Raw genomic sequence first — 14,868 nt, 5'->3', positions numbered from 1 at the left:
AGTGTGCCTCTCATTACCGTTCGCAACAATGTTGCAAACCCCTAATTGGCAATCAGTACTTTGTTCTATGGGTGGCCGCCATTCGGGATACGAACACGTGGCGGCGGCCATCTTAACTCCCGAATAGCGGTGTTTGGTCGTCGAGTGTCTGGAACCCAAATCGGACACTTGACTAAGCAAACAGCGCTGAGAGCTCCAGACTTCCATATCTTTGCGCGGAAACAACCGAACGAGCCGCCGTTCGGTAGAAAGACTCATCCAAGCAAGGTGATTCACATGAAGGCAAGCAGCAGCCATTTCATTCAGTATTTTCATCCGTTTATATCCACGAACCGAGACCGACCGCAAGGCCAAACCTTATGGAACTATTTTCGGCTACTGTTACCTGTGCGGTCGGTCAAAACTTTATTTTTCCATAACTCCCGAACCCCTGGTCCGATCTGGGTGATTTGTTGAGTATGTTACTCACCCAGATGAGGGCTATCAGGGGATCCCCATATTTAGGAGTGTATCCTATGTATTTGGGGTACATCCAGGAACTGGGGAAATACTTTACATGGATTAAGTGGATTATGTGTCATGCTGAGGGGAGGAGATGTGTGGGAGGTAACATGTATTTTATTGGTTACTGTAATTACTGTGGGTGTCTCCCTTGCATGGGAGAATTTCTTAAAAGCAGGCATGTGAAATTAAACCTCAGTTCAGTTCTGCTCCTGATGCTGTGTGTCGTCCAGTCATTGGGAAACGTGTGGGATACTTTTGGATTGCTTTACTAATCGTGGATATTATTCTCTTGGGTTTTATTACTTGTTCCTGAGCCTTATTTGGATTACCAGCGGAGATAGTCTGTGAAAGACCAGCACTCCGCTACAAGCTCAATGTCAGTGTCCCTGTTGGAGACTGACAGAATTGTATATACCTCATACACTGTATAAAAGCATGCAATTTTAGGGGTATTCATTTAATTTATGACACTAAAGGGCAGTGACGTAACTACATGAGTCACGGCTGTGACTGGACCAACACTCCAGGGGGGTCCTGCTGTCCTGTGACCTCTGCTCATGCTGCATAACTTCAGGGCTGGTGCACAAATTATTGGTTAACTTAAGATATTGTGACGGTGATTGCGGTGACAGGCTGTCATTACATGTTTCAGATCACTGTCATTGGCTGCAGTGGGACTCCCTGGGTTTCCACGCAGACCACCAGAGGGCGATCGGCATCATGGGAAGGTGGCAGACCGCAGGGAAGGCTCATTAGGGCTTGCTATGGAACCCTAACTGCATATAAGCCCGGCTTCTGCAGGTTGGAAGAGCATACACTTATGTCATTAACGGGTTAATAATTAACTGGCTGAAACCACTTAACTGATTTTCTGTATCTCTTCTCTTTTCCAAATCCTAACCATTTTAATGCATTACATGGACACAAAGTAAAATCCTTATTGTTGTAACTACATACTTTGATTTACTTGAGTGGTCCTTGTGGCACACATTGGCTTCCTTTCTTTAATGACTGACAAGTCTAGCATCAAATCGAGTGGCACCATTTAAGCTCCTGCAAGGTCTTGATAGTACCAAGAATGGAACTTGCACACAAGTGATTTATTGTCCACCATGTGTAAAACGTAAACTATAGTATATTCAATACATTTGTACAATTGAGAAGATGGTTTGAATGATTGAGAAGGGGAGCTAGTTTTAGCTGTTGCCTTGTCCTGCTTAATCCCCTAATGCAGTGGTTCCCAAACCAGTAATCAAGACTTCCCTACCAGTCCAGGATTGAGGAATTATCCAGTTGTCTAAAGTGTTTTTGGAAAAAGAAGAAAAAACAACCAACACCTTGGACACAACTGTGTAATCCTCAAGTTCTGGACTGGTATGGGAGCCCTGGTTTGGAAACCACTGCTATAATGAATAAACCCAAAGTCTTAATTTGAATTTGAAAAAAATCTTTCATTCTTCTGATCAGGTCACGAATACCTGTCATTTGTGTCAGTTTCAATCTGTTTAATTTGTTACTTAGTTTTATATTGAATTCAATACAATATATGATCGTTTTAAAATGTAAATGGTCTACTTCTCTAAATAAGGTTTACATTATCTACTTTTCCTACTTCTTCAGCCTGTTTATCCCGAATGCTTTTTTTTGTCAGCTGAATAATGAACACATTGGACAAAATGCTTACAATGCTATATTATCAGGATGTATACCCAGGTTTGATTACATCGCCTGTATTAAATTTCGGAATTATTGGCAGGTCCGTCTAGTGATAATGTGGCTAAAAGTTACACTTTAATCGAATTTAGCTTGTCATTCCGTGGAATTAGTTAAGGGCATGTTTTCATACTTGCACCATAGGTTCCTGGCTATGATTCTGTTCCGAGATACTTCTTTTTCCAATGCTCTGCTATTAACAGTACAAAACATGCCACAGCTGCACTCCTTTTAAACACCAACACACTTGTCCTTAAACCTGTTGCTTTTCACCAGTTCCAGATATTTTATCTCCTGTTGCCCTATAGTAACCATGTGGTTTCTTATGTTCATTAGAATGGGTTGGACAACTGCAAAGTAACTGCATACTTAACGCAACAAACTACTGAAAGTGTTGCCCTTTAAATTTTTTTTTTTTTACCCTTAATTTAATTATATGTTTGGACGTTCGCATGAAGCAAGTGATGCAAAACTCGCCAGAGAACTCGGGGATATTTTTCAATTCTTATGACTTATTGACTTGTTCATATTGTTTGCTCCCTAGTTCTGACTAAACTTGGACACTTTTGGTAATAACATTTCTGCTATTCTGGCCTCTGTTCCACAAATCTGGTTTTTCACTTAATCAGAACTCAAATGATATAAAATAATTTGGGCTTTGATTTTCCCTAGATTCTTTAAAATACTGGTGCATAAAAATAAAAAAATAATAAAGTATTAAAAGGATTTTTATTTAAATGTAAAAAAAAAAAGAGAAAAACTCATCCCTACCTTTTAGTATATGATTGGATACTTCTGCCATATACATACATTGGATCAGACAGTATTTTTATAATTGCCAATATGGTCTTCCCTGATTCACTCCCAGCTCAGAAACTGGGAAAACCAGAGCGACTGTTAGTTTTCAAGCCCTGTGTCACCCAAGGTGCATGTCTATGGCTGAAGGATCCGGTCATATACCAACGGTAGACGTTTTGTTTTGTTTTTTCATTTTTATTTTAGTATATATAAAAAAAAAAAAATACTTTCAATACTTGATAGGATCATTGTATTAAAAATAGTTTTGAGGTGACCGTTGTCCTTTAAAATATGATCAGTTTATTTCATATCCATGTTATTATAAATAGTTAGCAGTATTGTCTAATTAAGGTCTCACCCAGTATTTTAATACATTATGCGAAATGCATTAAATAAAATGTAGCCAAACAAAAAAAAAGAAGAAAAATTGAAAATCATTTTAATTTTCCCATTAATACATTACAATCAGGAGTGCCTCATCCTGGTCTATGGGGACAAATCGTATCCCTGTCCAGCAAAAGATTATAGGACATGTAGTTTATCCCCAAAGAGCAGTTCAAATCATCACGTAGGGTGATTTAAACTGGTCATTAAAATGATAGCAGCCATGTTGCAGCTGTTATTGGTTTATACATAGCACGGTTCACTGTTTCAGGACCTGGGCCTTGCTTTAGAGCTATGAATTGGGCATGTGCACTCCATGAGATAGCTCCGTTATCTCTGGGAAGGAAAGAGCATACCCTATTGCATACACCACGCAAAAAATGGGGACAAAACTGTTAGAAGCTACCAAAAATGAAGTATTCTGGGATGCTTGATTACCAGCGTTGGAGGACTGTCTTTAATGTCTGTTAGTTTTATTTAAATATAATCAATGACCTATATAGATATGAGCAATTCATGTATTTACATCAATACATCTGGAAAAGCCCCTGTGATGATCGTGTATATTCAATTCCATAACTGCTATGGAAGCAAACATTGGTCCCTCATATTGAACAAAATCCATTGGTTTAATGCAATTCTTATTACGGGAAAACTTTTTAAATAACATACTCACTACATTAGTACTTTATCAGGTCACAGGTAAGTTGTCAAACCATACTAAAACTGTTTTGACATCTTATCATAGTATCAAGATTGATAAGACCTGGGAAAAGGTCAAAATGTTGCGGTGTCCAATAAATCTGCTTGATTCATCACGGCGAGTGCCTGAGATTTTTCCTTTAATACAGATATACAGAATTATGTTAATGGCATTAACCTGGTGACCCATTCTTCAGTGGAAAAATGTAATTCAGTGACCCATTAGTCAAGTGTAATATAATTGACATCAAAATGTTTCTATTTTTGAAAAACAAAATTTAGCAAAATTATTTACTCTCTTCGCGGTATCTGGATCTCCACTAAACTAAGAAAGGCATGTCCACTATAGAAAACAGGTCATTGTGGCCAATAGACACTTACAGCCCAATGGATATATGTCAGCAATTGACCCAATGAAATAACATGTGGACCCAATTTTGAGTCCTGACCCAGAATTTAAGGACCATTGACTTAATGGAAAGTAATCTGTTCGTGCCATCTATTGGTTTATTTTTGTATGTAATCTCAATCATCATCTATTGATTTATTCTGTATTACATTGGTTTGTGACAAGTAAATCTTGAGTAATTCTAGAGGCAAATAATTATACCATATGCAAATGCGTGTTCTTGTCATTGAATTACATCCAGAGATTTGGTAGCTGTCCAATCTCTTGCTCTGTCTGACACCTCACTTTAATACCGTCCTATGTTTAGTTATAGGATAGGTGTTTTGACACATTTTATATGTATTCATGCCACCATATACAATGTTCTGATTGTTATTTGAGGTGAGGGTATTGAAGGGAAGACCAAGGACCACTGTAACAAAGAGACCTAGCTTGCCAAAATGAACTGTGAAGGCAAAGTAACAAAAAGCGAATAGCAGATTTTAGAATGTTAATTCCAGTGCATGTTTAATGGTTTCGTTAACAGCAGGGTGTATGAACGGCTATGCACATCAGAACAATTTAATATTTCTTTGGAAACACTAATGCTTAGTTTTAACTTTACAATCCTGTTTAATTTGTTATAATCATCACATTTTTTTTCATTCTAATGGAATTTTCAAGAATATACATTCATAAAAGTGTGGAGAGACGTTACAGATTTGTTAAAAAAAAAACAAACGCCTAATTGAAACCAGTTGAATATTTTTATTGGTAAATTTTAGTGATCTTTCAATTCTCACCCCAGCTTTGAGCATGATAATCCCTGGTATTAAATATTCTAAGCTTTGAAATAAGTAGACATATGTTGTCTATTATGTGTTTCATGTGATGTGGATTATAATCTCCAAGACAAAGTGTTGGGTAAATCCCTTCTTCATGAAAGCCATCTGTCATGAAGGTTTTAAAGTACTATATTGCCACTGTCCTTTTTCCAGTTTAGTTGGAGTCTTTCTTACCTGATGATGCTTTAAACATTTCTGATATATATTATTTTATTCTATCAAAGGCTCTCAGAGCTGTGTGTCTCACTATTTTGTAGCAAGACCAGTCTATTGCTGGCAATTTACTGCCCCTGCCATGCCCCAAAAGCTAGACACTTTGGCAAAGAAAGTGGATGCTCAATATCTGGTACAAACTGATATGCAAGTCTGTACCAGGCAATGTTCAGATACCAAGGACCATAGAAGAAGGCTGTGCACATTCTCTGTACTCTGTCACGGTAGTGCCTTATAATGGCAGGCTATAAATGGACTGCCTCAAATGTTATGTTAAATTAACTGAAGTACATGCCAAGGCAATTTTCACTAAATGTTTGGGTGTAAAATTGGTTTGAATTTAGCATCTGCTACCAGTCTAAGGAGACATGGAAACATCAATTCAGTCCATCAAATTGTCTATAATTTGAGCCTACGACTTTCCACAAACTGGCCCAAGCTTTATATACAGAAGGTATTGCATACATTGTCAAACTTGTCTAGTACAAGTCTTGGTTCTTTCCTCATGGAGGATCTCAACTAATGGACCTAATGCTATGCTGGGTCTCTGCACCTGCAAAGGAGTTCCTCGATATCATGAGGGTAGGTCTTTAAAAGCCTCATAATCTTCACCATGGTTTTGTCAGGGTCTTACCTGAGTTGGGAGTCTGTAGCGCAGATATGTTGCTCACCCTTGCAGATAGCCACAGGCCGAGGTGGTCAGGTAAGAATTCACCTGGCCTGTGGGTCTGTGCACGGGGGCTGTGCAGGATGCAGTACCAAATACGCAGGACAGGCAAGGACAGAACCAGCAGGATAGTCGAGGGATAGCCGAGGTCAAAGGATGCCAGAGGTCAGGAACAACGAGGAGTAGCCGAAGTCAAGGGATGCCAGAGGTCAGAATAAACGTAGTCACAAGCCGAGGTCAAATAAACGAAGCAGATAAACTGGAACACTGGTACGACACAGCAACACTAGATCAAAGACTTGACACTGAGCACAGGAAGAGGCTGGGTTTAAATACCCTGCTGATGACCGATGAGAGTCAGGTGAGACACAGCCAAGTCAAGGTGCAGCCCCCGGTGTATAAGCCATGCCAGGATGAACAGGACCGGACTCAGTAGTCTCTGTGTAAAGCTGCTGTGGCTCAGAGGTAGAAATCAGGACTAGGACTGATAAGTTCCCCGGTTCAAGTCCCCTGTTGGGAACTCCAGGAGCGACCACGTCTGGCTGTCTGTCTAACAGGTGAGTACCCTGACAGTACCTCCCCCTTTAAAAACGACCTCTGGGCGTAAGTAGGTTCCTCATTGAAATAATCCGCCTCTCCAGAGTCACTCTCAGAATCCATCGAGTCCGCATAGTGAAAGTCCTCAGTATGGAATCCCTTATTAGCTCGGGATTTCCCAGTACCAGCTTCTGGTACGGCTGATGATCTGTCTAGGTTCTGGGTAGGGGTGGCAAGAACTTCCACAACTTCGGCAGGAACAGTGCTCGTAGCTAGCAGTGCTTTTTCGAACACTTCTAGGTCTTTTTTACAGACCGTAGTGCCATTAGAAGCAATGACACAATCCATAGGTAAATCCTTTTCAAGTGGGCAGGAAGTAGTGGTGGTACTACAGGAAGTAACTTTGGTAGTAGATGCAGACGACTCTGGAGCAGGAGGTATAGCATTTTCCATGGAAGCCAAGCCTGGGCAGGAATAACGGCTCCCTTGTAGCTCTTTAGGCTGATATGCGGTGTACACTGGACGAAGGATATTATTACCCAGTCGGAGAGCTGGAGGTCTAGGAGGGCGAACAGGACAAAGCGTGATGAAGTGTCCTCCTTCTCCACAGTAAAAACACAGACCATGGCTTCTCCTTCGGTCCCTCTCCCTAGGTGTGACTTTGCAGTGGACACGTCCAATTTGCATAGGTTCCTCAGGGTCAAGTGGAACACAGGATACCTCTGGAGTTTTCCTGGGAACTGGGTCATAAGAGGGCATCACTGGGGTGTGGTGATAGTACTCGGTTCCTTGGTAACGTAGACTCCGCGATTTTTTAGTAGGTGGAGCTGGCTTGGGCTTAGTGATCCTGCACTGTGAGTCCATAGCAATAATAAAGGATTCCCAGCTGACAAGGACAGGACTCTTCCTCTGCAACATTTGGTAAGACCAAACTTTGATGCGTCCAGACAACAGGTTGATAGCCGCTCTGACCCTGATGAAATCTGTGGCGTAAGTTCGAGGCTTTAAAGAAAACAATACCTCGCAATCCATCCTGAATGACTGAAAGGACGTGTAGTTACCATCAAATCTGTTGGGCATGATGACAAAGGGTTCCGGAGCTGGATGTACTGCGCCTTTAAGAGAAAAAATTTCTTGCTGCAACTCCGAAACAGTCTGGGCCAGGCTGGACACTTGCTGGAGTGAGGATGAGCACATTTTTGCGGACTCCATATTGGTCAAGCATTTTGTCAGGGTCTTACCTGAGTTGGGAGTCTGTAGCGCAGATATGTTGCTCACCCTTGCAGATAGCCACAGGCTGAGGTGGTCAGGTAAGAATTCACCTGGCCTGTGGGTCTGTGCACGGGGGCTGTGCAGGATGCAGTACCAAATACGCAGGACAGGCAAGGACAGAACCAGCAGGATAGTCGAGGGATAGCCGAGGTCAAAGGATGCCAGAGGTCAGGAACAACGAGGAGTAGCCGAAGTCAAGGGATGCCAGAGGTCAGAATAAACGTAGTCACAAGCCGAGGTCAAATAAACGAAGCAGATAAACTGGAACACTGGTACGACACAGCAACACTAGATCAAAGACTTGACACTGAGCACAGGAAGAGGCTGGGTTTAAATACCCTGCTGATGACCGATGAGAGTCAGGTGAGACACAGCCAAGTCAAGGTGCAGCCCCCGGTGTATAAGCCATGCCAGGATGAACAGGACCGGACTCAGTAGTCTCTGTGTAAAGCTGCTGTGGCTCAGAGGTAGAAATCAGGACTAGGACTGATAAGTTCCCCGGTTCAAGTCCCCTGTTGGGAACTCCAGGAGCGACCACGTCTGGCTGTCTGTCTAACAGGTGAGTACCCTGACAGGTTTTCATGAAGTACTGGACTGGCCAGTTTTGTAGTGAAGATAAATTGAACAAGAATTATGGGGAAATGTCTTGAAACTCTGCATTTATTATTATACTATTTATATAGCGCTGTCAAATTCCGTAGCGCTTTACAATGGGTGGACGAACAGACATGTAGTTGTAACCAGACAAGTTGGACACACAGGAACAGAGGGGTTGAGGGCCCTGCTCAATGAGCTTACATGCTAGAGGGAGTGGGGTAAAATGACACAAAAAGGTAAGGATAGTATTAGACTAGTGACAGTTGCAGAAGAGGAATCAGTTGGGAGCTATTAACAGTTTAATTGATACGCTTTTATGAAGAAGTGGGTTTTTAACGATTTCTTGAAGGAGTGGAGACTGGGTGAGCATCTAACGAAGGAGGGAAGCGAGTTCCACAGGAACGGTGCAGCCCTCGAGAAATCTTGAAGGCAAGCATCAGAGGTGGGAGTACGGATAGAAGATAGACGTAAGTCTTCAGCAGATCGTAAGGGCCTAGATGGAACATACTTGTGTATAAGGGAGGATAGATAGGTGGGAGCAGCTTTATGTAGAGATTTGAAAGCAAGAACCAGAATTTTAAATTGAGCTCTATATTTTATAGGAAGACAATGTAGGGACTGACAGAAGGGTGAGGCATGGGAGGTGCGGGCGGACAGGAAGATGAGCCTCGCTGCCGCATTCATTATGGACTGTAACGGCGCAAGTTAGGAGCATGTAAGACCACTGAGAAGCGGATTACAGTAGTCAAGGCCAGAAAGGACAGTGGAATGGACCAACACCTTGGTCACATCTGGCGTTAAGTAGGGGCGGATGCGCGCAATGTATTTGAGATGGAAGTGGCAGGATTTGGCGATCGACTGAACATGAGGCTTGAAGGAGAGGTCGGAGTCAAAGAGAACACCTAGGCAGCGAGCCTGCGTGGTGGAGCTGATGGTAGCACCGTTGACTTGGAGGGAGACAGACACAGGAGTAACAACTCTTGAGGGAGGAAAGATCAGAATTTCAGTTTTGGTCAAGTTTAGTTTAAGGAAGTGGGCAGTCATCCAGTTAGAAATAGCAGAGAGGCAGTCAGAGACACTAGTCAAAAGGGACGGGGAGAGATCAGGAGAGGACAGGTAGATTTGAGACTCATCTGCATAGAAATTATATTTGAAGCCACAGGAGCTAATGAGTTTACCAAGGCAGGCAGTATAGGTGGAGAACAGTAGGGGACCAAGGACTGAACCTTGGGGGACACCAACAGACAATTGTGAGACTACTCTTTCTGCTGATAGATCTTGCCTCTCTATCTCCATTTGTTGTAGATATCACTGGCATACAAATGTTTGTCGGCTATTGTTATGTAGTAAACTATGGCAAAGTTATTATTTCTCGTTTCCTCTTCTGAATTGTATTTGCTGCTTGGTTGTAACTGCAGAAGATAATTTCTTTATACAATTTCCACAGCATCTAATGATTTAACAGTATGGGAAATTATCATAACCTGCTCTATATGATTGAGTTGCCCAATTATGTCTGTGTAATAACCATATTCTTTCACCCATACTATTTTCTCTAGTAATTCCTGTATGTTTGAATGTGTGCTTCTAATATAGTAGAAACTTGTGTTGCTTTTATTGCACCTCAAAAACCCTAATTTAGCTTCTTATGATCCCTAAAGGACCAATGATATAGCAGGCATTTCGGGATATAACTGAATATTCTTAACGCATGGTCTTTTTAAGGGGTAAGATAACAATTTTGTATGAATACTGATATTTCCTTCATACCTGAAAATAGATTGCTACACTTAAATAGGAGACTTCTACACTTCAACACCTAATGTCCAAGAACTAAAAATCTCGGTATTGTGCAACATAATCCTCATTTATTTGTCACCTAAATCTTGGTTGCCCTGTGCTTCAAGTCAACCAGCAGACCCTTTAAATAACACAAGAAAAGTAGAAAAATCAAATGCACAAGTGTTTTTCTTTTGTCATGGAATTTCTTTGCTTCTAATTTCATAGAGGCTCCCTACCACGCGTTAGCTTGTTACAGATGTGAAATTACATTTATTACATATTTCTTCTTTTGCAATGGCTTTTTGGTCATATGAGAGTTAAATCTTTGAAAGGCATTGGGTGGACTTCTCGTTGCTACTGGAATTGTGAATGCATTCCCTTCCATTAATGTGTTGCACATGGTCTTATGCTTGAAATGATGCTTTACCCGGTAGGAAGTCAAAAGGGTTGGAATAAAAAAAAAAGTACGTTCTTGCATGATGGTGCATTCCTCTGAAGCTGCGTGAAAGACTTCAGACTTTATGACAAAACATCACTTGGCTTACAATAGCACTATCCTACAACAGAAAAGTTAATAATGATTGACACATTTTTGATTCATAGTATGCTTGTGTTTTTTTTGTGTTTTTTTTTTTTTTTACCACAAAACATCTTGCACAGGTTTGTGGCATTGTTGTGTTAAACAACTTCCCCTTGGTGTAAGACAGTTCCAGTAAGGAATGTGCGTGTGTAATTAAGTTGGAAGCGATGGATTGCGTAGTCCATTATTAGTGTCTGCTCAAGTCCCGCTCTTCCGGATTTAGGCATATTTTTGTGAGTTAGACATTTTCACACAGCACAGGAACAATTTTCATATGGGCTGTCAGCCTGCTGCTCGCTGTCAGGAATTTTCATTCATGCAGAACTGGTAACAAATCGAATTTTTTTTTTTTTTTTTTAATGTTGAGTCCGCATTCTAATCACTAGATTGATGGCAACATAATTAAAATGTACGCAATTAGTAAATATGATCAAATGGGGTTTTAATTGATCTCATCAAGAGGTTATCAAAATTAATTTAAGGTCCCAGAGGCAAATATAATGTAAGTCCACTTTAAAGCAATGTAGCCTACTCTGGGTTCTAGAACAAAAACTAAAATAGCACATGATTCTAACTGTAAATTAAGTGACTTAATAGCCATCGACTGCTGTGTACTATCTTCTAACCATTAAATGTTAAAGGAACACTATAGTCACCTAAATTACTTTAGCTAAATAAAGCAGTTTTAGTGTATAGATCATTCCCCTGCAATTTCACTGCTCAATTCACTGTCATTTAGGAGTTAAATCACTTTGTTTCTGTTTATGCAGCCCTAGCCACACCTCCCCTGGCTATGATTGACAGAGCCTGCATGAATAATCAACTGGTTTCACTTTCAAACAGAAGTAATTTACCTTAAATAATTGTATCTCAATCTCTAAATTGAACTTTAATCACATACAGGAAGCTCTTGCAGGGTCTAGCAAGCTATTAACATAGCAGGGGATAAGAAAATCTTAATTAAACAGAACTTGCAATAAAGAAAGCCTAAATAGGGCTCTCTTTACAGGAAGTGTTTATGGAAGGCTGTGCAAGTCACATGCAGGGAGGTGTGACTAGGGTTCATAAACAAAGCGATTTAACTCCTAAATGGCAGAAGATTGAGCAGTGAGGCTGCAGGGGCATGTTCTGTACACCAAAACTGCTTCATTACGCTAAAGTTGTTCAGGTGACTATAGTGTCCCTTTAAAGTACAAATCCAATTGCCATTATGGAGTCTAGAAAGATTTTTTTTGCTTTATTGGAAATTACTATAATTTTGTATCAGCAGCATAAAAGAATGGGTTTCAAGTTTGAACTTGATGGACTTTAGTCTTTTTACAATCTAGACTACAATGTAACTCTGTTGCCTTACAAACTGCATCCAATGTCTTATCTTATGGCCTTGGCAATTCATATCCAAAATGGACATAATTTTTATTTATTTTTTACCCGACCCCTGTTTCCAAACCGAACACCGTTTACCCTTTTTCTAGTTATTTCTATTTAGGGAGCATGCATTTCTCATAAGTGTTCTTGCCAAGTGTAATTTACCCTTTTTTGTAAATGTTGCCAAACTGAGAATTGCATACTAAATGAGTTCTGTTTGCAAATTTGGTTTATTTTGTGAAAAATCCTGTCTCTGTGATTTTTTGCGTATAGTATACTATTTCATGAGATTTTGGAAGAGCGTGAAATTTAAGGAAAATTCAGGTCACCGCTTTGCAAAGTTGTTTAGCACATTTTTAATGGTGCAATTAGTTCAGTTTCAAATATTGCTAAATTGCAGAATGCTGCTTGGTAAGAATGTATAAATTGGCTTGAATGCCAGCTGTTGCTAAATTTAAAATCTGTGTTTAAAAAATATTTAAAAATCTAGCTTGGCATCATGTCTGTTAAAAGGAGCACAGTATTCTGCATCTGTTGGGAGAAATGCAGTATCTGTGAACAACCCAAATAAATATTTATAATATTTTAAGTGACACTGTAATCCAAATTACTTTGCCCAACATCATACATAACCATTTTAAAGATCGTCTAAGTGGTTTAATAATGTTTAAATGTGATCAAAACATTTTGTGAACAGAATAAAAAAAATAATAATTTGATTTTGCTCTGGGCAAACTAGATTTCAGAGTATCCCAAAAAAACGTTTTTCTAACAGAATGGGATCAGGGAGCTAATTAGCAGATTAGAAGCAGATAGCCATTACAACTCATTCTCGTGGTTATTGTGTTGCTTACATAGAAACATAGAAACATAGAATGTGACGGCAGATAAAAACCACTCGGCCCATCTAGTCATTCGTGTGTGTGTGTGTGTATATATATATATATATATGTATATGTATGCGTGTGTGTGTATATATATGTATGTATGTATGTATGTATGTGTGTATATATATATATATATATATATACACACACACACACACACACACACACACACACTCTCTCTACAGCACCTAGCTACACATATTACACCACAAACACAACTTAAATTAACCTATTTACACAATACCACACCACAATCATCTCATTCTACACACACGCAATCCCAGAAGCAGGTTCTAAACTAATGCACGATACACTTTCCTGGCCCTTTTGTCCTCTGGTATCCCACTTATGGAGACACCAGAGACAAGTTAAAAGCAAACACAGCGCAAGCATGTTATTACATTTTCTTTATCTCATGCTAGAGCTCTTCAGCGGGGCTCTGCACATTGAATCAACATGCTCACTTTGAGAGGGGAGTGTGCTTGTCATTAGTGATGACAAAACACACTCTCTAGCCCCGCCCCCTTCTCAGGGGGCCGCTGTGATTGAAAAATGCCCGGGCTGAAGTTTTTTCCCAGTATGGCCCTGGCCTGGTATGATAGATGTGCAAGTAACTAGTAATTGTATCAGTAATGTACAAATTTGTAAACATCTCACATGAAACAAGAATGCGTGGCTCATTTGGTAAACAGAACTATAACAGGAAATAACTACAATAAATACACTGAGCTGTCCAAAAAGTTTCACTGGGAACTGATCCTCTCCAGGATTTTAATATTCTGTTTACTTATCCACAGGGCCGATGCAAGGCTACACAGGCAAAGATGCATTTTGCCACCCTCCCTCCAAAAAATGCATCTTTACCTGTGTGTCTTTTTTAACTCGTTATTTTTGTTGTGCACAGATTAACAAACGGCCTCAGTACGCCACAACAGCAGTGTCGAGGTATATAGAAATTCAACATGCAATACAAGGTGTGACATTTACAATTTAGGTACAATATTTGTTTTAAGGTAAGATAGAGAAATGTCAGGCTAGTGAGTTCACAAATAGTATGCTGATTAAGTTGAGATGACAGTTTAGGTTATTTAGTTAGGACGTGAGTAGTCAAATATTTGTTCTAAAACCTGAACATTATTTATAAGAACAGTGAAATGAGTTTAACACATTTGCTAGGCAAGAATAAGTTTATATACCACCGGCACTTACAGTGCCCCTTCAAGGCTAAGGTGAGTATGGTAGAGTTTATACGATCTAAACTTATCACCCTTCTAATTAAGTGGCAAGACACACAGTGTAAAGGTATAGACTCATTTACCTTTCTAACACTTTTTAAACTGTAGAACAAGATAACACGAAAATGTGCATGTAGGAGAGAGTTTTAGTAGATTACTCTTACAAGCTTGTAGTTATGTATGGGCATATCAAATCCAAAGGGTATGATCCCCAGTAGTCGTCCACAAGTTTTTGCCATGATGGATAAGGAATATCAAGACAATTTATTGAATATACTTAAAAACAAAGTAAATCAATAAACAAACTCCCTACGCGTTTTGTCTGCTAAACATTTAAACTTCCTCAGGGGTAATAATAGAGTAATCTCCCGTCACTATGTGCTAGGTCTCGAGTTT

General features: G+C 40.0%; 1 protein-coding gene across 1 annotated transcript in view; it reads left to right on the top strand.

The window, feature by feature from the left end:
* The window catches only part of CORIN (corin, serine peptidase), a 281,043-nt gene that overhangs the window by 65,417 nt on the left and 200,758 nt on the right, over positions 1-14,868 (top strand). The gene's annotated exons all lie outside the window — the stretch shown is intronic.

This window comes from Pelobates fuscus, chromosome 6 (genome assembly GCF_036172605.1).
Source record: "Pelobates fuscus isolate aPelFus1 chromosome 6, aPelFus1.pri, whole genome shotgun sequence".
Classification (NCBI taxonomy): domain Eukaryota; kingdom Metazoa; phylum Chordata; class Amphibia; order Anura; family Pelobatidae; genus Pelobates; species Pelobates fuscus.
Note: the sequence above shows the minus strand (reverse complement) of the source record. Positions and strands in the feature narration are given on the sequence as shown.